Here is a 25,462-nt window from a genome sequence, read left to right as displayed (position 1 = left end):
AAGGATGGTCAGAAATCATATCCCAGTAACAGGGAACAGCATACGCAAAGATCCCAGGACAGGAGGCAGCATTCTGCACTCACAAAACAAACATGAGGCTGGAATACGGAAAATGAGAGGAAATATAGCCAGCCTGGGGGAAAAAAAAAATGTCTGTAGATATGAATGTGGTGTCTCTCCCAGAAAATGCCGAGTCAACATCCAGGAGCTGCTATTGCTACTCAGATATGGAAAGGTACTTTCCTGGAAGGCTCAGGAAAACTTCAGTTCCTGTAGAATGACAGGGAATTAAATCACAACATAGGCATTATTTCTATGAAGAAATGAGAAATAAATTACAACCAATTTGGTTGCTACTTGTTTAGGTTTCAAATAACATTACTCACTATGGCCATGTAGCAGAAAATTAGGGTATAGTTCCTCTCTACTTCAAACTCGGACTGTTTCCAAATCATCATTCTACCACTTTCTGGCTGCATGATGACCTCCATTAGATCACCTAATTTGTGCTTTAGGTTTCTTGAATTTCAAATGGAGAAATGTTATTTTATGTCCCACAGAATTAACACATGTCAAATAATATAAAATTCTATTAAGATTGTTGGACCCTTAAACATGTAATAAACATTGGTCAGTGCTACACCAGGCCCATGCAGCCATCCATCCCCCAGGTGCTGTCACAGTGAGAGGCAAATAGCTCATGGCTGTGCCTCTCCTGAAAAGTGCCTTCAGGGGACAGGAGCCAGCTTGTCAGGAAATGCTACATCCTTCAGCCAATTTTGTCTGATAGTGGGTATAAAGGCCTGCCCCAAAGTGTTACAACTTTACCTGGCTACTGCCCCCGTCTTATCCTGCTTCCCTCACCTGTCTTCCAGGTTTCTTCAGAGAGCACTCTCAATAAATCACCCCTTTCGGGCTCTGCTTCTTAGGAACTACACCCAAGATAGTTATTATGATAATATCATGTTGACCTACTCTTTTTCTGAGACTTCACATTCACTTCTGCAAACTAAGAACTCAGTTCAGCTGACTTTCAAAAAACATTTTTGGTCTTTGTTATCTAATAGTTTATCTAACTCTGTGCCCAGTTTATATAAGTTATCCTAGTGCTCAGTTAGTGCCTTTTACAAGTTTCTATTAATTGTATATTTACTGACTTACATCTTTAACAGTAAGCTGCCACAGCCTGTGAACTTCAGAAGAGCAAAAGTTGTACATTATCTAGGTTTTAGTCCACAGGACACAGCACAGGGTCTCATATTAATAAGATAAGCTTGATCCACTTGATTCTAAAGTATGAAGTTGTGCAACATGCACATTATTACATTATTGTCACACATGAATTTCCCAGGCAAACACTTTCACCTTGGGGATTCACCCAGCTTAGCCTAAATAACACTTTCTCCATTCCAAGTCTCTGACTGATCTATTTGCTTACACACAAAGTTCATTAATGCTGCCTTTCAGGATCTTCTGCCTCATTCTTATACATCTTTATAAAGGCTTTAAAATCCTTGATGTCGGGGCACCTGGGTGGCTCAGTCGGTTAAGCGTCCGGCTTCGGCTTAGGTCGTAATCTCGCGGTTCGTGGATTTGAGCCCCGCGTCTGGCTCTGTGCTGACAGCTAGCTCAGAGCCTGGATCCTGCTTCAAATTCTGTGTGTGTCTCTCTCTCTGACCCTCCCTTGCTCGCACTGTCTCTCTCTCTGTCTCTCAAAAATAAATAAAAATATTTTTTTAAAAATTTTAAAAAATCCTTGATGTCATGCATACTGAGAAATGAATCAGACAAAAAAACCTAACCATTATAAACCCTTTTAGAATTATGAAAACACTTCCATAATAAAAATCTCTCTGAAGATGGTCATTGGATCCTTGAAATTTAGTTTAACAACAGTATTATCTATAATATACTCACACTCAACACAATTCCTTTGACACTACTACCCAAAAGGGACAAAAATATTCAGAGGATAGTTTTGAAATAGGCAACTGACACCTCATTATTTCATAGTGTAGGCCCAACAAAGATTAATGGGCATTTTATCTTCAGAGAGACAGAGAGGGGGGGAAAGAGAGAACCCCAAATAGGCTCCACTGACATGGGGCTTGAACCCACAAGCCATGCAATCTTGACCTGCGCCAAAATGAAGAGTGGGAACTTAACCAACTGAGCCACCCAGGCACTTCAGTGGGGCACTTTAAATAAGTAGATACTTGTGGGGCACCTCAGTGGCTCAGTCAGTTAAGCTTCCCACTTCAGCTAAGGTCAGGATCTCACAGTCCGTGGGTTCAAGTTCTGCATCAGGCCCTGTGCTGACAAGCTCAGAGTCTGGAGCCTGCTTGAGATTCTGTGTCTCCCTCTCTCTCTGCTCTTTTCCCATTCATGCTCCATCTCTCTGTGTCTCTCACAAATAAATACAAGTTTAGGGGTGCCTGGGTGGCTTAGTCGGTTGAGTGTCCTACTTCGGCTCAGGTCATGATCTCATGGTTCATGGGTTCAAGCCCCGCATCGGGCTCTGTTCTGACCACTAGCTCAGAGCCCGGAGTCTGCTTCTGATTCTGTGTCTTTTTCTCTTTCTGCCCCTCCCCTCTTCATGCTCTGTCTGTCGCTGTCTCTCAAAAATACATAAAAGTAAAAAAAAAAAAATTTTTTAAGGAAAAGCCTCAGGAATTTAAAAATAAATAAATAAAAGTTTTAAAATTTAAATAAGTAGGTATTTGCAAATGAAGCAGCTGTCTGGTGGAATTCTTTATCAGATGAATGACTGGAGGAGAAGCTTAAACTCAGAATATTCAATCAGCTCCTAGGTTCTTGGGAATGGAGTGTATATGCATGGCCTTATTTACATATAGCATTTTCCCAGCTGCAAATGTAAAAACGTATCTATAATATTCATCTACTATATTCACATGTGTGTGCAAATAGCATATCTGATGTAATAAAAGAGATTCTGATTCCTTCATTGTCATAATCAACACATTTATATTCATGCCTCTATTTATTCATCCCAAATACCATAGCCATCAGGAGGCACTAGGCAGAATTTAACATCCTAAATCTTGTTTTTCTCCATAAAATGGGGATAAAGATCATTTAGTCATCTAATCTAAATAGCCTGTAGCTCAGCATTAAATGATGAGAAGAGTATGCTAAATTGAGCAATTTTTCCTTTAAACTCAGTAAAAATGAGTAGGACCTTCAAACCAAAGAGAATAGGCTGGCAAGAGTGTATGTTGAAAGCTGATTTGACCAAATAATTTAGATTGGAATCTCTGATCCACAAAGTAAGTATTTAAAAAAAAGACCAACAGTCACATTTTCCTCTGGGAAATAACAAAAACCTGGGCTCATGCTATATAGCCTCATTTTGAAAAGGGAATAGTGGCTCATCCATTAACATTCTTAATTTTGCTATATATACATATACTGACAGGAACTTAGAATATATATATGTTTGTCTCTGAGAGAAAAATTTGCAGGGCAAATTTTAGTGTATAAATTTTAAGCATAGCAGTAATCTACTTTTCTCCTTGATAAAAATGTAAAAATCACTTTTTTCTTCTCTTAATTAAGGGCCACATGCTGACTCTGCAGTGATCAAAGATCTCATTAGTCCCAGAGAAATTTTGGTATCAATCACATTAAGTAGAGACTGCATATATATATATATATTTCTATGTGTTCCACATATTTGCATCTTTTAGGAATTGCTGCAATTAAATTCCTTGACTGTGATCTGAGTTGTAGAAACTTGTATCAGGACTTGAAATGTGCAATTTTTTTTTCTCTGAGATCTAAGGAGTAGGTGGAGACAGGGTAAGATTGTTAGGCACTAGTGAGCTCAAGCAAAACAGAAAGACAGGTCTTATTTTGGTACACTGTTTAGTGTCTTTTCCATAGACAATCCATCTTGAGAAACTCAGGGTAATGTTAATATACTTACAAATAATTTATTCAAGATTTCTAACATCAATTCTCCATTGATAGCTTCCTATTCCATAAGGAAGAAGATAAGCAAATATTTTTTAAAATGTGTATCGAACACCTCTTCCATGCCTGACATGGACTGCTTTACTTCATCGATTTTTATCATACTTATGATATAAAAGATGAGGTGAAGAATGGAAGCCACAATGTACAATAGTTGTCAAATTTATTTTGTTCATGAAAGCTAAGCAAAAGAACCTGATATGTTTTAAATGATTTGTTGAAATTTTTAGTCCACTGTCTTAAGAAAATATAATCTAAGATACAAATTTTAATTCAAGAGATTCAGAAGCACATTCTGAAGATATTTTAAATACTTTCTAGAGCACAAATAGGATTATAAACTTGTTGCTTTCATGTTAGACTAAGTTTCTAGAAAGAAGGGACTGTATCTTATTCAACTTTCTCTTTTTAAAAACACATCACTTTAGTGTTCTTTCTTTTTCCATTGACTGAATGAAGTCTGCATGTGTTAAGTGCTGAATAAATGGTTATTGAAGTAGAAAATATTCTTGTGGTGGACAGAACCTAGAGGTACCTCCAGTGATTCCCATCTACTGGTGTTTATACCTTTGTGCATTTTCCTTAGTGGAAGTGGGACTTGCTTCTAAGCAATAGAATATGCAAAGGTGAGAGCTGGTCACTCTCATGATTAGGTTAGATTTTATAAGACTCCAGTTTTAGTAACTGGAGAGATAGACTCTTCTTTCTGGCTTGCTGAAGTGAGTACCTATAGTGGAGAAATCCATGTAGCAATAAACTACAGGCAGCCTCTAGGACCTAGGCAGACTCCAGCCAATGCCAGCAAAATACCAGGCATATATATGTCTTTCATATATGGTTACTGGGAACCATCCAAACATATCTTTTAGGAATTTAAGAAAAACAGCTTATGATTTAACAAAATTTCTTGTTTTATAGTTAAATTATTCCTGACCCTTGTTGAGAAATAGAGTCATGAATCACAGAATTTTTAGAAATTAGTCTCCAGAGGTTGCAAATACACGCCCACAGGACCAGAAAAGGAATATAAATGAGCAAAGCAAGTCAGCTGTAGGAAAACATAGCAGTGGAAGGGCTGCATAAATGGCAACTATCATTATGCCTCAGTGTTTGCAATCGAATAAGGAGCAGCAGGGATGTGGCACACTGGAGAGCACATGCCGCATCTAAATGGCTCAGTAGTTTCTTGCCTATGAATGATTATTGGTCCCAGTGTTGCTAGAGACTGAGAATTTTTTCAAAAGGAACCCAAACCATAAATTATTATTAGAACCCCCCATCTGAGCTGTAAACATTGAATAACTAATTAGTTTAAATTTTTAAGTCCTGCCTTGGTAACAAGGTGCTGTTTGAATAAAACATGCACTCTATTTTGGCCCAAGCCTTCCTCTAGAGCTGAGGAAATAAAGAGACAATAGGGGTAGATTACCTATAAAAGGCCCTGCAATTAGGAAATAGAAGACTTGGTTATTATAACTTCAGCTCATTGTACCTGGAAAGTACAATATGAAATTAGAGATTAAGGACATATGCAATCTTTCTCAGGTATAAATTATTAATTTGTGTCAATTGACTAAAATAAGGTACTGCTAGTTTTATAGTGGAAATGATATGCTTATGAGGTTAAAGGACTCTTTTTACCCTTTATTTAGTCATTCAAAAGACAAAAGCAAAGTAAATGCAAAATTCATTCAGTCTAAGCATGACAAATCACTATTTATCAGTCATGTGCAACACTAACATAGTTTTAAATATTCATACACTTCAGAGTGAGGCTGTCAGCCTTCTCCTTTGTCTAAATCACAGTCTTCCACTAACAGTGAGTGAATGTCAAACCTAGCTGCAGTTTCTTGGAATATAGCCAATTAAGGGATTCACAGGAAAGGTATTCCTCCCTAGAGTTCACAAAGAGTAATGGGGCAAAAGCAACCCAGCATCCCATCTCTGTGTTCAGAGGCACTCAGCCTTCCACTGAGCTCCAGCTTTGATTTATGCGCTGGTGGCATATGGCTCAGATTTCAGGTCTGATCGTTCCAGTGATAATTATGTAGGTGTGAAACTGTGGATGATCAATAACATTATCGTGTCCTGGCTAGTCAATGGGTATACACATTCGTATTATTTACAATTCAGGCAAACTGACCAAGAGACATAACCAGAATACCTAATATGAAAGATTCAAAAAGGTAAGAAATGTATCAGCCACATTTCCTTCTCAGGGAAATTTAATCAATGTTGAGAGGGGTATTATATAGCTGTGTTAATTTAGTAGAATATTAATAAGTTTGAAAATGACTTTGAGTCATTTACACCAACTGAGGGAATAGTAATATAGTCAGTATAAAATAGGGACGTAAAATCCAAATAGTGATTTGGATTTGGCTTTTGTTACATTACACAATTTTTCACTCCTTGCATTTACCTCTACTAAACCCTTATTGTACAGATAAATCCCTAAGTAGCTATAGAGAAAAATGAAAGGCACAGGAAAAGTGAAACCTTTCTTCATTTGCTTGAACAACCTGCTTTCATTAAACACAAGACTGGGGGCTATTGACATGCCCTGGGAACCCCTACTCCTCCCATTCTTTTTTTTTTCAAATTTTTATTTTTGAGAGAGAGATAGCTTGAGCAGGGGACGGTCAGAGAGAGAGAGGGAGACACAGAATTTGAAGCAGGCTCCAGGCTCTGCGCTAGCTGTCAGCATAGAGCCTGATGCGGGGCTCGAACCCACGAACCGTGAGATCTGACCTGAGCTGAAGCCGGATGCTCAACCAACTGAGCCACCCAGGCATCCCATAGTCCTCCCGTTCTATTCAAATTTCTGGCTCCTAGCAGGGCATTGACTTTGAAAAAATTATTTTTTGATATTAAAAGTATTTATTAAAGTAATGTATGTAAAACTCTCAAACAAAAACTGGTAGAAAAAGCCTTATTTTAAAGGGCAATAAGTAATTGTCATGCTTTTATATCTCCTATTCTGCTGGCAAAGGGGAAACCATTTTAATTTTGCTAATTGCTTGTTTCTGTTGTAATATTGGTAATCTAAGAAAATATTATACCATTACTTCCAGGTGTATTAACTTTCATGCATCATTTATTGACTTTTTGTGATGATAAAGTAGGAAAGAACTGACTTTCTAGCAGAATTACTCTGGCTCATAATTGAGTAGAGGTGCTCAATCCATCTTCTTTCTCTTTGAATATTAACATTTCAAAACTCAGAGGAAAAATGTTCATGTACCATGCTTTTCTTCATGCTTATGGTTCAATTGATCTGAGTCATCAATTAATACACTGAACTTGGTAAAATTTGCTTTTTATAGTTACAAGTAAAGGAAGTAAGTAATATTTTTATAAAAGCCATATAAGTTAGTTTTAAATTATAAATAAAGATGAGTAAAGCCAGTTGCATGAGGAAAATAGTATGGACATTTACTCTCTAAATAAATGTCTAATTATCTGTATAATCTCATTTTCCAGTTTCTAGCCATATTTATACATTTGGTTGATTGGACTTTTAGTCTTGAGAAGAGATTTTGATTTGACAGAGCAAATATAACATGTGATCTTGGAAATAAATAATTCCATTGAACACTGCCAACCACAATTCCACTCTTTCTTCAAAGCGCCAGTCAGGTTCTAACTCCACAGCAAACAGATGATCATGTACTCTGTGCCAGGTCTGCAAGAGCTTCCTGGCACACCAAAATGTGTCAAAAATTATCCCCACTTTCTAACAGTTTAAAATGCAGGAGTGTGACAGGCACAAAATCCCAGCAGGTTTATAAAAAGCCAGGGCTTGCTGAGTCCTTGTATCCATGGTATTGCAGGAGCAGCCACTGTGAGTTACACAGAAAAGGACTGCCAAAGGAGACAGGATGTAAGTGTCCTTGATTTTTTTTTAAGCCGGTTTATACATACACCATAATATATACATATATTATTACATATATACATATAACATGCATTATTTTATTAAAAACTAAAAGCTAATATATATATGTATGTGTGTAATAAATATGTGCATGTGTTTATGGGTATATGTATACAAGGTGAGTAAGAATGAAAAGAAATGAGGACCCATTCTCCTCATTAGATTAAAAGATTTAATTTATATGAAGTGCTTAGAATAACTCCTAGCATATAGTATGGACCACCAAAGGATGACCTATTAGGTTATGGGACTCTTCTGATGCTGAGAAAGGCCAGTGCAGTGCACTGGGGAGAGCAACAACTGATTCCTGAGCTGCTTCATACTCTCAAGCCTTAATTCTCCTGTCCCTTTCTCTGGACACGTCTATGTGGCAGAACCTCAATGGATGGGCTTACTCTTCTGGAACACTGGGTGGACATATGAACCAGTTACATCAAAGCACCTCAATATCCTATTTTGGGGTCTCTCAAATGTACAGTAATATTGGTCACATTGGATTTCTTCTGTAGATTTTTCTCAAATCTGTCACTGCCCTACTTTTGTCAATAGTGAAAAATTACTAATATTTTTATGCAAAAAGAAAAAAGATCATCTATAGGCAGAAATGTCATTATCTGACAAGAGATAATGGCTTTGAACAAATTGGGTAAGAACCTGAGATTGAAGTAAACCTAATGGAGAACCAGGGAGAGCGGAGGAGGGAGAGAGAGTTGGGGAGAGAGAGGGACGCAAAACTTGAGAGACTATTGAATGCTGAAAAAGAACTGAGAGTTGAAGGGGAGGGGGGAAGGGGGAAAAGAGGTGGTGGTGATGGGGGAGGGCACTTATGGGGAAGAGCACTGGGTGTTGTATGGAAAACAATTTGACAATAAAATATTATGGAAAAAAAAATAAAATAAAACTTACATAAATTTTTTTAAAAAAGATTTAAAATATGTTAACCTCAAGAATTAGTGTAATTTTATTTTTAACATGTAATATGTGGAATAAATTTTGAGATTTAGGCATATTTTTTCCTGTAAGAATTTTCTTGGAATTCTAACAATACAGTTTCTGACTTGTGTCTTTTTAAAGCTAGTTGCAGATAAGATTTTACTCACATACAAAAGGTTAGCACTTGCTCAATTAAACAGTGTATATTATTTGCAATTCTAACAAATTCCTGTATAAATTTCTTGAGAAATACAGTAGTAGGTGTTAGGAAATAAAATCTCTTGTTTTATTCTTCTTTTCAAAAAATCCATATAGGGAGTTAATAATCTTACTTTTCAAAAAAAATTACTTAAAAGGAAAGAATAATCTTGAGTCTGATTATAGAACAAAAAAATTAGCCTTTCGTAATTTATAAGAAAAGACAGAGGGAGATGTATTTTTTATTCGGTCAAGAACAAAAACCTCAGAAGCACTGCCATCCACGGCACAAATTCCAAAACCTTTCAAGAAACAATTAAGCAAAGTCCATCTGAATGTGCTGTGTTGTGAAAAGGCTAAATCAAAAAAATCTGTGGTGTATCCCCACTTCACTGCAGGAGTCTACTGCTGCTTTTCTAATGAAGTATCTTCCATCAGAAAGCTTTCAGCCAAAAGTAATAGTCCTTTCTCTAACTGCAGATGTTTAGCAATGGGAATTATCTGAACCAGTGGAGAAGCTGTTCACCAGATTTTAGAAGCTAAATATTACAATAAAAAGCGGTCAGTCCTGTAGTCACAATTCCTATTCAGTCCTGACTAGCAAGCAGGAAATCCACCTGCAGGGTCTTGGTTCCCCTCTGACTTCTTTCTCAGCTTTGGACTGCTTTCACATTACCATCTCCACTGCTACTCCCATTAACCAATTATTTTCTGGGGCATAAAAAACCTTAAACCAACAGCTCTTTCATGCTTACTCTGTTTTCAATTGCTTAATTATACAGATATAATGGTATTCTGTGCTGGTTGTTTTTTTTTAATTTTTTTTTTTACATTTATTTATTATTGAGAGACAGAGAGAGACAGAGCATGAACGGGGGAGGGGCAGAGAGCGAGGAAGATACAGAATCCAAAGCAGGCTCCGGGCTCTGAGCTAGCTCTCAGCCCAGAGCCTGACGCAGGGCGGAACCCGCAAACCGCAAGATCATGACCTGAGCCGAAATGGGTCGCTCAACCGACTGAGCCACCCAGGCACCCATCTGTGCTGTTAATTTGTAGACTTTATTAAGCAATTTTTATTACCTCTTAATTTGATAAGCTTATATATTAGTTTTTGTAGTCATGTAACTAACCCATGCAGGATTTACAGAAGAGGAAATAAAAACAAAGGAAGACCAATGCACTACAAACATGGAAAACAGATGCTGGATTACACCCTTGAATCAGGAGATTGCTGACTACATCAGAACAGAACACCCAGAAAATAGAAAAGCTGTGGTGAGACCTTGTCATAAGCACTGCTGTTCCAGGATTACTGAAAACATTAAGTCAGAAATAAGAATAACAAAAGTGACCTGAATAAACCAGCAGTGCTCCATGGCAAGGTCAACAATCAAGAAAAAGCAAGAAGAGTCACGTTCTACTTATAAGACTTTGCAGGTACTACTTTTCAGTGCGTCCCTCCACCCACTCAAAAAGGCCCCAGTCCCCAAGGAAAAGCAATAACCCTTTATAAAGTTTTAATTACTCATCAAAACACAGGCTTGTGACTTTATGCTTAATGCCTCTCACTTTGAAAATCTGGGGGATTGGCTTGAGATTTTTTCACCAAATGTGAAAAGACAATGCTTTTCTGTATTTCCCTCCTGGCTTTGCTGAATTTGCAGAAGTCTCTCACCCTCTGTTTCTCCATCTGCACATCAGGGAAATTGCAGCAGCCACCAACCTAATTCATGGGGATGTATGAGTTTTTAATGAGACAATATTTATATAGTGCTTTGAGCTTCTAGGGAAACTCTGCTATATAAATACTAGCTATTCTCAAGGTACTATTAGCTCCATCTATTGAGTAAAATGAGGACTTTTATTAAGGATAGCAAACAAGAAAAATGATTCTTCAGCAAAAGCTATCAGCGAGATTACCCTTCAAAACATTAGTCTGTCCCCTTTCGCAAATTTGTTTCAGAAAGAATGACAAGAGTGGGGAGTAGGTAGGAATGGCTGGAACTCAGTTAAGACTCACTAGACCCAGGAGCACATTTACAACTGGGTGCCTACTTTAGATTTGACCTCTCCGTAAGGAAACAAATACTTGAGGCTTCTTATTTAGATTTAAAATAGAAGCTAGTAAGTAAACAAACAAATACAATTGGAAAATATCTGACTGTAGAGGTCTTTCACTTTTGAATTAACTCCAGTTTTCTTTAGGAGTCATGTTCCATGTTGAAGGCAAAAATTGGAGAGTGTGATGACGTAGGAGATAAAGGAGACCAGTAGACCATGTGTTATAGAGACAAGTACAAGTTGGCGGCTATCGGGCTAACAGTCACTCTATACCTCACAGTCAACTAACGTATCAATTCCACTCATTCCATAATACAATCTTTGAAGTCCCTATTATTAGAGTATCCCCTGCATCAGTTTGCTAGGACTTCTGTAATAAAATATCCCAGACTGAGTGGCTTAAACAACAGAAACTTATTTTCTCAACAATTCTAGAGACTAGAAGTCAGATATCAAGGTGTCAGTAGAGTTGATGTATTCTGAGGCCTTTTTCCTTGGATTGTAGATGGCTATCTTCTCCTTTCATTTTCACATGGTCTTTCCTTTGTGTGTCCCTGTGTTCGAATCTCTTTTTATAAGGTCACCAATCATATTGGATTAGGGCTGCTTTAATATCCTCATTTAACCTGAGTTATCTCTTTAAACGTTATATCCTCAAATATAGTCACAGTCTTAGGTATCCAGGGTTAGGACCTCAACATATAAATTTAGGATTGAAGAAGGCACAATTCACAACATAGCACCCCATTTTACAATAAAGAAATGCACATAAATAGTATAAGTGATTTCTTTAAGGGTTTTCAACCCTTTAAATAAATTATCTGGTGGCTCTAGTCTTGAGTCCTGAATTCTGACTCCTGAGTCCTCACTCTTATGGGCTGGCTGGAAGGTCTTACTGTGGGAGAGGAGCCATACTCAGAAGTCAAAAATGGTTTTGTGTCTTCAGGAGAGAAACTACCTCAGCCGAAGCCATTCATAAAGAAAAAAATTCTACCATTTTAAAGAAGAAAAGTATAATTACATATTAATTCTTGTCCTTCACAATGATTTCTAAATAAACTAGTTACTCATAGACTTATAAAAATAACTTGGGAAGATGGAAGGGAGGGATTTCTTGGAGATATAAGGGTGGGTTTTCATTATTCCTACTTTATCATACAACACATAGAATTTACAGTCACTCCCTAAAATATTTTTCCAACTCCATGCCCATTTGATAGTTCCATCATATTTCCATCTATGGAAGATTTTACCCCAGAAAGAAGAGTAGTTATTTCGATCTGTTTCTCCCACCACCTCAACACAAGACTTATGAAGGTACCTATTGAGAGGGTCCAAACATCTGGATAGGGTTTATCAACCAAATGTTTCAAAAAATGCAAAAGAAATGTCCAAAGAGACATGGCAAAAATGCATGGCAGGCTTAAGAGCAGTTAGTTGGATTTCTTTACTCAAAATTCATTCTTTACTATTTGTGCAAAATGACCCTCTATTCTCCTTATTTAAAAAACAAATACTCTCTTCCTGTGAGCATTTTACATTTAGTCTGTATCATTTTTATTCATTTTATCTTGGAAAATCCTTGAGAAAAGGGACACGCCCACCCTGTAGACCAGAAAGACAAAGTAGGCATCATCAGGCCAGTCTCTACTCTTGACCACTAACCAAGTCATTGAGTCTTGCTCTTTCATCTGTAACTTGCAAATGATAGCACCTGCAGGGCCAGCTTCATGGATGTGCAATAACGTAGGGACCCAATCTTAAAGGGGCCCATGTTTGATTTAATGCTCTGCTTATATGGTTTTGAAATTCATCATCAGTTTTTTGAAAAAGAAAGCTCAACTTTTCATTTTGTACTGGATCCTTCATGTTCTGTAGCTGGCTTTTCATACCTGCTCTACCTGCTTCACAAAGTCTGAAAAACATCTTGGTAAACTAAACAGCTCTAATTGTATAGGATAAGTCAAAGTTCACTTTCCTAGTATATGAATGAAATAATGAAGAAGTACCTCCAATTGAGACTGGCAGTGAAAAGAAAGCCTGGATCAGGAGTCAGGATACCTGGCATCCACACTGGACTTGTCACTGTCTTGGTGGTTTGGGCAAAGCATTTATTTCTTCATACCCAGATAGTTCATCTGAATGATGATTTTTTGTTTCTCTTCTCTGATATTAGTGATATTAGTACCATAGTGCCATCTGTGAAGATTAAAAAATTATATATATATATATATGTGTGTAATATAGATGTAATACACATACATACACACCAATTCTTGTGTCTTACCCTCAGAAACTCTGTAATTTCATTGTTCTGAGGTGGAGTCTGAGTAAACTTTGGGTATTGGCATTTTTTTAGTTCCTAGATGGGCAAAGAATGTGGAACAACTAGAAGGTGAGTATGGTTTGGTGTCACTATTTGAAACATGAGTGGTTATATACACTAAACTGAACACACACATATACCATGGTCCAGAAATTCCACTTTGGACATATGCCCAACAAAATATTTACATATGTTCACCAAAACATTTGTAGCAATATTCATGGCAGCACTATTTGCAAAATCCAAAACTGCAATCAACCTAAATGCCCATTAATAAAAGAGATAAATAAATGTTGGCATATTCATATATGAAGCATCTGACAATAATAAGAATGAATGCATTACTGCTACTTGCAGACTCTCACAAACCTGGTGCTGAGCAGGAAAAGGAAAAATAGACACAAAAGAGCATAAAACAGTATTATTTATTTCACAGATATAAATTTCAAAAGTAAACAAAAATATTTTATAGGGTTCAACATCAGGACAGGGGTTACTTTTATAGGGCAGTAATGACTAGGAAGAACATGAGGGCCTTTAAAAGATAGGAATGTCCTGTTTCTGAATTTGGTAATGGTTACATGAGTATTTTCACTTTATGAAACTTAAAAGAGCTAAACACTCATGGTTTGTACATGTAATATTTCAATAAGTTAATATTAAAATGCCTGCATAATTTTAACATGCAGCCCAACATTCAGAATTACAAGACTAAATATCTACCATGTTCCTTACAACACTGAGCATTTTTCTTATACTTTTCTCAGATCTTTGTCTCTTTTAAGGTTGAGTAACAGTAAAAATGCTCCTCATGTTTCACTGATACTGGTTTCTTTTCCCTCTATTCTCACAGGCTCACCTTCACCACAAAGAGGTCCCTCTATGTGCTGGTACCGTAAGTTTTTTAATCTGGTCGTCAAAAGGTCAGTGATTCAGTCATGTACAAACTGATCATAAAAACAAGTATTTTTTTTAATATCCAAGTCTTTAGTTACCCGTTTGTTTATTATACATTCCACAGATAATCAACAAAGAGAGGGAAGAAGGTGTTGATGAAATAACCTAGTACTACTAGAAGCACTGGGCTTATGCAAGCACACCATCCTGAGGAGAGCAGAGTGAATGTGCTTCTATTTGTCCAGGTACCCTAGAGATGGCCTATCTCCTTAGCACCTCATGGCAACAGATAACAGGCAGTCTACTTGATGTCTGCTGGTGAAGATCATGTTGGAGAAATCTATTCTAAAAATAAACAAAGCACCTAGGAGAACTCATGGATGAATTTATCAATAAAGACCAATAGTGCTGATTCCATGTTCTATAGCTCTGAGTGTTCAGTCTGAATGCATGAGTCAGGTAATGGTTCCATTGCTGGCATCCTAACTTTTCAGTTTTTCACTTCTTAGAAAACAGAGTCCAAGAGATTTGCATGAATAGGATCATAAACACAAAGCCTTCACTTGCTGGATAGCACTCAGAACTGCAGGGTACTCAACTGCAATACACCCTCTAGGGGGGTCTAAAGCCTCACTGAGATCCAAAGCCCAGGGACAATCTGAACAAACACGTCATGACCACAATGAGTTTTATGTATTCTTCTCAGAAGAAAGGATATTAATAAAAGCATATCTACTGTGGCACACTGAAAGCAAATTTAAGTTAATTTTGTTGTGGATTCAAAGGCATGGAAATAAGAAATGAGATCTGTGGCTAATTACATTTTATACTTTGGTAGCAGAGGTAGCATTTACACTTTAAAGAAAAGAAATTGCCTTAAAGCCAATTAGAGTGTTTAGAGTCTGTTTAGAGTCCCATACTCCTCAAGAGGAAAGGAATACTATGTTTATAAGATTGAACTGTAAGCAGTAAGAGGTGTGATAAAAAAAACCTTTAAAAAAACATTTTTTAAATCAACTAGGTTCAAGTCCAAAAACATAATTTCTTGGAGAAAATATCTAAAAATTATGTAAACTTTGCATATACTTTTGCTAACCAGACTTTCAGTCTAACAACTTTTCAACCAATAAATGAAAATATCTCCTAAATATTTTGAAATTTATCATAGAAATGTACAGAATAGATAGGAATGTTCCATTTCTCAATTCAGTAATGGCTACATGAGTTTATTTACTTCATGAATATAAGAACATAGATTAAATAAAGGAAAATTATATTTCTCCCTTTCTCTCACTGTCTCTCAAAATATACATATTCCAAAGCAGACAAAAAAAACTTCAATATTTTGGTGCATCTGGGTGGCTCAGTCAGTAGGATGACCAACTCTTGATTTTGGCTCATGTCAAGTTCTCACAGTCTTGAGATGAAGCACCTGCATTGGGCTCTCGCTGAATGTGGAACCTGCTTGAGATGGCCTCTCCTTCTCTCTCCTCCTCAAAAAATACCTTTAATATTTCTCAGTAAGCTTTTAAATTTCTAATTATAAATTTATATTGCAGTTGACTAAATTTTTACACAGATACTGTTAATTTGCCATGGAGATCAGTATTGAGGAATATATAATCCATTGACTTAAGATTATTTTTTACGGAGCACCTGGCTGGCTAAGTCAGTTAAGTGTCCAGCTTCAGCTCAGGTCATGATTTCATGGTCTGTGAGTTTGAGCCCCACATCAGGTTCTGTGCTGACAGCTCAGAGTCTGGAGTCTGCTTCAGATTCTGTGTCTCGCTTTTTCTCTGTTCCTCCCCCACTTGCTCAATTGTTCTCTCTCTCTCTCTCTCTCAAAAATAAATAAACTTTTAGGGGTGCCAGGGTGGCTCAGTAGGTTAAGCATCCAACTTTGGCTCAGGTCATGATTTCATGGTTTGTGGGCTCAAGCCCCGCATCAGGCTATGTACTGACAGCTCAGAGCCTGGAGCCTGTCTTCGGATTCTGTGACTCCCTCTCTCTCTCACCCTCCCCTACTGACATGGTCTCTCTCTCTCTCAAAAATAAATAAAACATTTAAATAAATAAACTTTTTAAAAAATAAATAAATAAAGTAAAATAAAATTATTTTTAGGAGCACTTGAATGGGCTAAGCAGTTAAGCACCCGACTCCTGATTTTGGTTCAGGTCATGATCTCACAGTTCATGAGTTTGAGCCCCATGTTGGACTCTGTGCTGACAATACAAAGACTACTTAGGATTCTCTCTCCTCCCCTCTCTGCCCCTCCTCACTCAAGTTTTCTTTTTATCAAAATAAATAAATAAATATTAAAAATCTTTTAAAAGTATTTTTATGTCCAGGGTATTTTTTATATCTATGGATTACATTACTCTTCATTAGCAAAATGTTCACTGAATACTTACTATTTATAACACTCTGTCTTTGATGTTATAATAGATAGAAAGATGTTTAAGCAAGACCCTTATTCTCAAAGTACTTACAGGTTTTAATAGATAAATACCAAAGGAATAATGTACATGCAATGAATACTTTAACAGTTCTGACTTAGAGTAGCTCTGAAGTTAGGCAGTTAGAGACAGATTTTTCAACTAGACTTTAAAGAGTGGTGGACTCAGATAACTGGAGTAGATTCCAGAGAAAGGGAAGGCTATGAACAAATTCACATTAACAATGTTCCTCGGGGCACCTGGGTGGTTCAGTCGGTTAAGCCTCCGACTTTGGCTCAGGTTATGATCTCATGTTCGTGGGTTCAAGCCCCGCATCAGGTTCTGCGCTAACAGCTCAGAGCCTGGAGCCTGTTTCAGATTCTGTGGCTCTCTCTCTGTCCCTCCCCCTCTCATGCTCTGTCTCTCTCTCTATCAAAAATAAATAAAACACTAAAAAAATATATTAAAAAAAACAATGTTCCTCAAAATGGGTCTCTTAACAACCTGCAACACAATCTCTTTAAGAAAATATTAGGCATAGTCCTTCTTCAGGTTTTGGATTAAGTAAGCCATTTTAAAGCCCAAGAATACTATTTTATTTTATTTTTATTTTTATTCCAGTATGGTTAACATACAGTATTATACTATTCTCAGCTGTAAAATACAGTGATCTAAGAATTCCATATATCACTCAGTGTTCATCCCATGTGTGCTCCTTTATGCCCATCTATCCCCCACCATCTGCAACTTCCCTATACACTTTTATATAGCATGTCAAGCAATCATTAGCATCAAGAATAAAATGCAAATAATGTATTCAAATTAAAGACTAATATAAAGAAAAGTAGATGAGGCCTGGGGAAGTGGCTTGAAATGGTTGATTGGAAAAAGAGCATAGACTTCTTTTTGTAAACATGGTAAACTAATTTGAGCAGAGGAGTAAGGAGGTCAAGGTAGTGTTCACTAATTCAGCAAAGGTGTGAAGGACAGAGTGAGAAAGGCAGAGGAAAAAGTGAGATGGCTACTCCAGTTGTCCACACATGAGGGACTATGCTTAGATGGGGATGAAAGTGAGGTAAATCAGCTAATAAATGGATATTAACACAATTAAAAACAGACTGCAATGTTCACAAGAGGAAATACAAAATTCTCATATCAGTCTATCACCATGTTGACTGTAGGCATTAGCTAGGCTATTTAACCACAAAATAGCTGTTTCCCTTCATTTGATTAATATCACCTTTCCCTAAGGGTTGCTATTTCTTTACCAATGATAATTCTATCCCCACTTAATTCCTCTTTAAAAATGATTAAGAATCCCAATTATTGACTGCCATTGTTTTCTTTATTGAGATATAAATAACATATAACATTGTTTAAGACGTACAGCTTGTGTTTCATACATTTATGTATTACGATATGATTACCATCATGGGGATAGCCAACACCTCTATTAGGTTCCATAATTGATACTTTCTTTTTTTGTGTGTGTGGTGAAAACAAGACCTAGTTTCTTAGCAAATTTCAAGTTTCTAATATAGTATTGTTGAGTATATTCACTATGCTGGCATTAAATCTCCAGATAGTACTCATCTTCTAGTTATAAGTTGTACCCTTAAAAAACATCTCCATAATTCTACATCCCACTCTCCAACTAGCCCATTGCAGCCAGCATTCTACTCTGTTTCTATGAGTTTACCTATTTTTAGATTCCACATATAAGTGAAATCATACATTATTTGTCTATGTCTGACTTATCTCATTTGATGTAATTAATGTCCTCTTCCTGATAGCATTTGAGAACAAGAGTGTACTTCCCTAATACCTCCTCGGAATCATCCAAAAGAAACCCAAATCCAACAAAAGTCTATCCAACTCCCTTCACTAAAATGTTTCCAAAGTTTTTCTAGAGTCTCCCTTGCCATAGCAAGGTAAATAAACCTACCTTTGACCACAGTTATGTTCCACAATAGACTTCAATATATAGGATATCAATAAAACAAATCAACACTAAATTATTGGTCAATTGAAGAAAGAAGATAAAAAATAACTTTAATGTATGAAGACTGAGTAAATGTAATAATACCTTGAAAGAATAAGATATTATAAGTGTGAGCCAATTTTAGACTTGAAAAACTTGAAGAGACAACATCACAATCAGAGAAAATTTTAAGGAGACACCTTTATGGGCCACTAGCAGTGGAAAAGATACCAAGGAGAAGTAAAGATAAGGCACCCTTATACAAAGGTGTGCTTTATCTCCAGCTTTAACCTGACACATTAACCTCCTCCTTTTCCAGGCCTGTACAGCATTCCAATATTAAAGCATCCTCAGTGAAGTCGGACTAAGCACTTCTGGCACAGCATCAATGGGGAGATCAATAAGTAATTATCTAGATTATGTTATTCAGCCCTAAAAAGGAAGGAAAACCTGCCACTTGTAACAACACAGATGAACCTAAAGAACACTCTGGTAAGTGAAACAAACTAGACACAGAAAGAAAAGACAAATATTTCATGATCTCATTTATGTATAAAATCTTAAAAAAATAAAAAACCCTCAGAATAGTGAGAACAGTCATTACCAAGGACTGGTGGTGGGATTAATTGAGAGAGTTTGGTGAAAAGTTACAGCCTTTCAATTGCAAGATGAGTAAGTTCTGAAGATGTACAGATGATGATTATAGTAAATAATAATGTATTGTATATCTTCAATGTTCTTAACACAAACAACCAAATATTAATTTGCCTCATTGTGGTTATCATTTCACAATATATGCACCTATTAAAACATCACATTGTATACCTTAAACATATGATTTATCAATTTTATCCCAATAAACCAGGGGATGAAAGGTAAGAAACTCAATGAAAACAATGAGCTAGTCTCTCTATTCTGCTGTGTTCCAAACACCAGATCTAGCACATCATATAAACACTCAATACATATGTGTTCAATGAGTGAAGAAGAACAACAAAGGTGCTGGTCCTCAGAATGCTAAGAATTTGGTTCCTTCTCATCACTGCTCTAATCGTGAGAACAATGGACAGAATTCCTACTGACAAAAATAAATTATAGAGGTTAATTCACATATTTTATAACTGAAAGCAACAGAATCCTAAAAGATATCAGGCACACAGGATCTGAGGGAACATCACCATTCAAAATATGTAGCTCAGACAAGCAGATGTGGGTTCAAATACCAATTCTATTCATGTCACAGGATAGCTACAATAAAAAATAATGAGTGTTTAACGGGTATAGTGTTTCAGTTTACAAGATGAAAAAAGTTCTGGATATTAGTTATACAACACTACCAATGTACTTAACACTACTGAGCTACATACTTAAAAAATGTTAAGATGGTAAATTTTATATTATGTACATTTTACTAAATTAAAAAAACAACAACATGGACACCTGGGTGGCTCAGTTGGTTAATTGTCGACTCTTGATTTTAGCTCAGGTCATGATCTCATGGTTAGTGAGATGAAGCCCTGTGTCTAGCTCCTCACTGACAGTATGGAGCCTACTTTGGATTCTCTCTCTCCCTCTCCCTTTGCTCATCTTCTTCCCACATCCCTCTTTCTCTCAAAATAAAGAAATAAACTTGAAAAAAACAGCAATAACACATGACAAGGGAGAAGAATGAGTTGTGTCCACCAGAGGTTACACTGATTCAGAACTGGACCAATTTCCATAACTGCCCAACATCTAGTCTCTTTAGAGTAGTGCTCTGAAGCTATAGTTTTGTTGACTGTATAAACAGAGTGACCAGTCAAAAGTGAGGTACTTAAGTTACTTTAGGGAAAGCCGTGGTCCTCAGAATTATTTTCCAAGAAAAAAAAAAAGAGCCCCTAGCTAGGAGTCCCAAACAGGAAGAACAGAGCTGAGATTGTTTGAAAGGTTAGAAAGATGGGCAGGTGTTACAGAAAGAACATGATGTAAGAGAAGGTAAACTTAAGGAGAAACACTTTGAAGATAAAGAGTTTCAAACTCAGGTAAGGGAAGTAAATGATTAGGAAAGTAAGCCACCCTTCTACAGGAGTGAAAGAGCAGGTCATCAAGAGTCCAGGAGTAAGTTCCATCTGACTGGAAATAGCAGCTATGTTCTATATTCTGACCTAGGCCATCAGGCTCCATTCTTCCTGGCTATTATGGAAAATACGTACCTACCTGCTACTTTCACAGGCACACCGACACACGAAGAAAAAAAATCAATTTTGAAACAAAGTGGTCAATGCTGGACTTGGAAAGAACATTGTCAGTATATTCATGGGATTCAAAGTTATATTAATTAAGTAGATCAAACACTGAGAGTGAAACAAAAAATAGTGATCATTCTTTTAAGAAAGTTGTTTTGAAATAAAAGAGAAACATAAGGTGTTAGTCTTAGAGGTCAGCAGGGACAAGTATTAAAGATAGCAATGTTTTCTTTCTTTCTATGGTAGGCCTCCCTTCCCAAGATACCCACATCCTAAGCCACCGAACTAGTGACTATGTTAGTTACCCTGTATGGCAAAAGGGACTCTGCAGATGTGAAAAAGGTCGTCATGGAGCTAGGAATGGGAAGATGATCTGGGTAGACCCCATTAATCACATGAATCCTTAAGTGGAGAACTTTTCCAGGCTGCATTAAAGATGATACCTTGCTGGCTTTGAAGATGGAGAAATGGGGCCATGAACCAAGGAAGGCAGGTAATCAGTAGACTGAAAAGGCATGGAAACAGAATCTACTCTAAGGGCTCCAGGAGGAATCAATCCTGCTAACACCATGATTTAGCCCAGTGAGGCCTGTGTTGAAAATCCGACCTCCAAAACTAAGATAACAAATTTGTATTGTTTTAGGGGTGCCCAGGTGGCTCTGTTAAGTGTCTTACTCTTGGTTTCAGTGAAGGTTATGATTTCACTGTTTGTGAGTTGAGCCCTGTGTCAAGCTCTGCATTGGGAGCCTGCTTGGGATTCTCTCTCATTTCTCTCTCTGCACCTCCCTCTGCTCACACACACACACTCTCTCTCAAAATAAATCAATCAACATTTTTAACAAATTGTATTATTTTAAGGCAGTATATTTATGGTAATTACCACATTAACACAAAATACACTTCTTCACAAGCCAGCTTTATCAAATTTCAATAATAAATTGTAGCAGGATGTAAAATCATGTTACATGTTAGGGTATTAAGCAAAGCATTATGTCAAGGTTAATAAATATACCTGAAATATATCCAAGGGCTAGATATCTACTAGGTATTCTCATCTTGAAATTCCAGACTCACTACTAATAGGCATTTTGAGAATAGAAATTTATTCATCTTAAATGACTAAAAAGTAACACATGAAGAAAAGACAATAAGCATCTTTGAACTAAGGAAACACTGCTTCTAAATCACAAAGTGTCCATCATTTACTCAATATCTAACTATTGAGTGCCTTCCCCATGTCCTACTCTATAGAGGCTATGGTGACAGAACAAAGAAGACAAGAGACTGAGAGATTGTGTGCTTATATTCCAGTGGTGTACTATAAAATAAATAAGAACATAAAAATGTCACATGATGCTAAATGAATAGAAGAAAAATAAAATGGAATTCAGGAACATAGGGTGACTAAAAGGGATATTAATATATAAAGGGTGACCAGGGAAAGTCATTCTGAAAAAAAATGACCTCAGAGATGCTACCTTAATAAAGTAAAAGAAGTAGTATATGCATATTCAGGCATATGTTTTCCAGGAATAGAGAACAGTAAGTGCAAAGATCCCAGGATGAGTGAGTATACATTTGACAAGCCAAAAGAATAGTATGAATTTCCATGTATGTAGCACAATGAGAACATGAAAAGTGGTAGGACATGAGCTCATACAGGAATGAGTGGGGAGGTAGATGATATAGAAACTTATAGGCCATTTTAAAGACTAAACGTTACCCTGAGTAAGACATGACACCATAAGAAACAAATTTTTAACAAAACCATGGCATAATTCAAGTTAAATATTAAAAGAACCACTATGAGCCTTATGTTGAAACTAAGCTGTAATCTTGGAAGAGATGGTTGGGTTCTGAAGCTGACAGGTTTTACTGATGGGCTGTATATTATGAAAAAGATAAAGCTTTTAATCATGACTTCAAGATGTGAGACCTAAACACCTGAAAAGCAGAATTGTCAATCTGAGGAGATCCTCACAAGATGGCGTATGATCCACTACCATTTGGCTATAGGAAAACATTCCAAATCACTTTGCCAAACTCTAGATTAGTAGCCATACTCTTCTGATGCCCTCACTAATGGCTCTGCCCTTGTGGTCTGCTCCAGATGTTCCATTTCTACACCCCACAAACTCTAAGGATGCATTCAAGCCATGTTGGTATTGCCTTCAATCAGCATGAAAACTGGAAAAAGAGGAGAAGCAGCTTATTTTTCTCTACTCTTTCCAAAGCCCATTCAAAATATTTTCTGCTAGTAAATCAAAAATTAATTTCTGGGTTCCCCTGATAGAAATACACCTCTGAAAAACTCAACACTAAAGATGTATAGGTGTATCTCTTCCCTTCGTTAAAAACATAGTATTACTTTTCCATATCACATCAGCTTTGAGGCTTGAACCAAAATTTGGAGGCAGCAGCAAAAGTCCCTTCCTGGATTATGGTGAATATATAAAATATTATGTAAATAATAAAATAACAATTATAAATGGAAGTTTTTAATTTATTAACTTAAATTAGTTAAAATTAAAAAGTGACTTATCCTGAGGCAACTGGATGGCTCGGTCAGTTAAGCATCTGACTCTTAATTTCGGCTCAGGTCATGATCTCAAGGTTCCTGAGACAGATCCCTATGTCCAGCCCTGCACTGACTGCATAGAGCCTGCTTAGGATTCTCAGTCTCCCTCTCTCTCTGACCCTCCCTCCCTTCCTCCCTCTCTCTCTCTCTCTCTCTGTCTCTCTCTCTCAAAATAAATAAAAAAAAACATTTTTTAAAAAAGTGATTTATCCCTCAATGTAAAAATGGAAAAATATAAAGACTATTTGCAAAAGAAATACTAATATAAAAATATGTAATAATTATATGAAAAAATATCACATTAATATGAAATTAATGTAAGGCAATAACGTCTACCTATTAAATTGGGAAAGATCAAAAGAATCACCCTACTACTATCATATGCAACATGGGATTAGAGTAAGTTCTATTAATTGGTATAAACTTACAGATTCTAAAAATTTATTTAAAAAAATAAGAAATGACAAAATAGTCATAAGGATTTTTATTATGGTATTCTATATAAACATAAATATTTGGATACCATATAAAAGGCCAACAGTAGAGGATTGGTAAGTCAATTATAGAATACCCATATAATGGAATACTATATTAAAATAATATGTATATACAGCTATGTAAAAATATTCAGTGTATTGCTGTTATAAAAATTATTGCAAAATAATCACAATGTGATCACATACATGGTATAAAGATTATAGAATTAGTATAAATGTATACATGTCACACTACCAATAATATCAGTAGCTTTTATTATCTCTATGCTCTAAACATTAAGTATAAATTTTGTTGATAGGAAAAACATAAATAAAAGTTACATAGATGTTGTTTTCAGAAGATTTATGTTAACTTAAGAAAATGTGGGATAACAATAGGAAAACAAGGAGAATACAAAATTATATACTCAGGATGAATATAAATAAGTAGAAAGGAAAAGTTTGAGCAGAAAAAGACTATAAGATATTTAAATAGTCACAATAGTAATCTCTTGGTTACTTCTTTCTTTTATAGTTTATAAACTTCCTACATCAAGCAAATATTATCTTCATTAAAAAAAGTTATTGAGTTTATCTTTCTCTGACTTATTTCACCATTTCACTATATGTGCAATCAAAAACAAAAAAAATGAATAAACAAAAATTTGCACAAACAGTCCCATAAATACAGAGAATAAACTGTTGTTTGCCTGAAAGGAGGGGGGCTATGGGGATGGACAAAATGGGTAAAGGGGAGTGGGAAGTATAGGTTTCTAGTTATGGAATCCATAAGTCAGAGGGATTAAAGGCACAGCACAGGAAATATGGTCAAAGGTATTTTAACAGCTTTGCATGGTGACAGATGGCAGCTACACTTGAGGTGAACATGGCATTATATGTATCTATATCTATCTATATATAATGATGTTGCATATATATATAAACATATATATAAAGATGTTGAATCACTATGCTGAATATTAGAAACTTAGCATTGTCAACAACACTTCAATTTTAAAAATGTCATTGCAGTGCAGAAGCTTTTTATCTTGATGAAGTCCCAAAAGTTGTTTTGCTTTTATTTCCCTTGCCTTTGGGGATGTGTCGAGTATGAGATTGCTGTGGTGGAAGTCTAGGAGGTTTTTTCCTACTTTCTCCTCGAGGGTTTTGATGGTTTCCTGTCTCACATTCAGGTTCTTCAGCCATTTTGAGTTAATTTTTGTGTATGGTGTAAGAAAGTGGTCTAGTTTCATTTTTCTGCATGTTGCTGTCCAGTTCTCCCAGCACCACCTGCTAAAGAGGCAGTCTTTTTTCCATCACATACTCTTTCCTACTTTGTCAAAAATTAATTGGCCATACATTTGTCGGCCCAGTTCTGGGTTCTCTATTCTATTCCATGGGTCTATGTGTCTGTTTTTGTG

Source organism: Suricata suricatta, chromosome 6 (assembly GCF_006229205.1).
Source record: "Suricata suricatta isolate VVHF042 chromosome 6, meerkat_22Aug2017_6uvM2_HiC, whole genome shotgun sequence".
Classification (NCBI taxonomy): domain Eukaryota; kingdom Metazoa; phylum Chordata; class Mammalia; order Carnivora; family Herpestidae; genus Suricata; species Suricata suricatta.
The sequence above is the reverse complement of the archived record's forward strand: the minus strand, read 5'-3'. Positions refer to the sequence as shown.